Raw genomic sequence first — 2672 nt, 5'->3', positions numbered from 1 at the left:
GATCATTATAGTGTAAAAGCACCATAGGAAATTAAGAATGAATGAAGTGAAATAAATAAAATGTTTAAGGCCATGAAGGACCAGGATGTATTTCATAGAATGATACAGCACAAAGGCAGATATTCAACTAATCATTCCTGTGTTATGTCAGTGATAGAGCTATGCGGTTAAACCTGCTCCCAACCGCTATTCCATGACTTTCTTGTTTTCCTCTTTCAAGTTTTATCCAATTCTGTCATTGAATGTTACTATTAAATCTGCTTCCATCATGTTGTCAGGCACTGCATTTCAGTGGATCTCACACAGGAAAGAAAATGTTCATTTTTGTTCTTTTTAACCATACATCAAACTTATCAAATCAGAGTTTAGTAATTATAAACTCAATGGAGAATCCTCAAAAATGTTTCATAAATATGCCAAGAGCAAGATGTAAGCAAGCAAGGAGTGGTGTGGAGTTTGGGAGATTGAGAGGTGGTCTCATTGAAACATATGGATTCTTAAAGAGCTTGACATGTTAAATGCTGAGACAATGTTTCCCCAGATGGGAGAGTCGAGGTCCAGAGGGCATAGTCTCAGAACAAAGGGACACCAATTTAAGACTGAGATGACACTTTGGATCCAAAACTAGCTCAATGGCAGGACACAAAATGTAATAGTCAATGTGTGTATTTGTGTTGGAAGGCTTTTCCCAGTTATATTTCATTATGTTTGGTATTTGGTCCTTTTTAAAGACTGAGATGAGGAGAAACTTCTTGTCTCAGATGGTCGTGAGTCCTAGGAACTCCTTGCCAAAGAGCACTGCAGAGGAAGAGTCCTTGAGTCTTTTTAAAGCTGAGATAGATAGATTCTTGATCAGGTGGGGAATCAAAGGTTACAGGGGAAATGAAGAATGTTGGATCAGCCATGATCCTGTTGAATGGTGGGGCAGGCTCAATGGGCTGAATGGCCTACCCCTGTTCCTATTACTGATGGTCTTAATGACAGCCAGCATAGTTTTATTAAGGGAAGGTTGTTCTGATTGACGACTGATTTTTTTTGGCAAGTTAACCAGGAAATTCAATAAAGATAGCATATTTGATTACGTCTATGTGGAGTTTAGCATGGCTTTTGACAAGCTTGTCCATCACAGTCAGTTAGAAGTTTGAAATGCCATGAGATCTAAGGGAAAATCACACTTTGGATCCAAAACTAGCTCAACGGCAGGACACAAAATTTAATAGTCGATGTGTGTATTTTTATTGGAAGGCTTTTCCCAGTTATATGTCATTATGCTTGGTATTTGGTCCTTTTTTTGGTGAATATCAATTACTTAAGTTGTTGACTTGCTCGCTGAGCTGGCTTGTTTTCGTTCAGATGTTTCATCACCATGCTAGGTAACATCATCAGTGGAGCCTCCGATGAAGCGATGTTGTTCTACTCTGCTTGGAATTTATACTGTCTGGTCCGTTATGGTGAATTGGACCCCATATACAAACCCATACAGAACAAAACCGGAAATGGCACTACTCACCATAACGGACCAGACAGTATAAGTTCCAAGCGGAGTAGAATGACATCGCTTCATTGGAGGCTCCACTGATGATGTCACTTAGCATGGTGACGAAACGTCTGAACGAGAACAAGCCAGCTCAGCAAGGAAGTCAACAACCTCACCCACAACCTGAGCTACAGATCTTTTCCAAAACTTTAAATCAATTGCTTAAGCTTCAAAGAGAGGTTATGGTTAACAAGTTTGCAAATCAACCAGTAAACATCTGAGGTAATACAATTGGGAGAACAAATGAGACAAGGAAGTACACAGTAACTGGTAGGATACTGCCTATTGCACCATTCAGGAATAAGGGAACCGTGATCTTCACATACACATATCTCTGAAGGTAGCAGCACAGAAAGGTACTGTGTTTAAAAGGCATGCAGGATACTTTCCTGTTTTAGATTACAGGTGAAGGCAGCTCATGCCTGAATTAGTGTAAAATACTTGTATCTACCTCAGGGAAAGGACTTTGTCAGATTGTCATTACCACATTATGGGACAGATGTTATGAGGCCATTGCCAAGATTGGAACGTTTCAGCCCTTGACTGTGGTCCTTTTCTTCACAACAGAGGAGCTGAGGGGAATTTTAATAGTGAGGTGTTTAAAACTATGTGCAGCTTTGATGGAGTAGATAAGTGCCTATTCTATTTGCAAAAAGGTCCATAACCAGGGGATATAGATTTGAAACAGAACAAAGAATTGTGGATGCTGGAAATCTGAAACAGAAATATGAATTGCTGGAGAAACTCAGAGCAGATCAGGTCGCACCTATAGGCAAGGGTCACTGGACTCGAAACGTTTGTTCTGCTTCCCTTCCACAGATGCTGACAGACCTGCTGAGGTTCTCCAACAATTTCTGGTTTCCATTAAAAAGAGTGACGAAAGGGGACTGGAGGAGGACTTATTTCCACCCAGAGTATGTTGAGAATGTGGAACTCATTGCCTCAAAGAGTGTTAAGAGACAGAAATCCTCATCTCATTAAAAGTAATACTTGGGTATGAAATTGAAGGCTGTAACCTACAAGGCTTCGAATCATGAGCCGAAAACACACGGTAGATCAGCCATCTCCTGCTCCGCTTTAAATCTCAATGCACGTCAGGGTATTTTGATCCCGTACAGTTAGTGCAGAGCAAACT

Source organism: Rhincodon typus, chromosome 19 (assembly GCF_021869965.1).
Source record: "Rhincodon typus isolate 14 chromosome 19, sRhiTyp1.1, whole genome shotgun sequence".
In the NCBI taxonomy this organism is placed as follows: domain Eukaryota; kingdom Metazoa; phylum Chordata; class Chondrichthyes; order Orectolobiformes; family Rhincodontidae; genus Rhincodon; species Rhincodon typus.
This window is presented reverse-complemented; position numbering follows the sequence as displayed.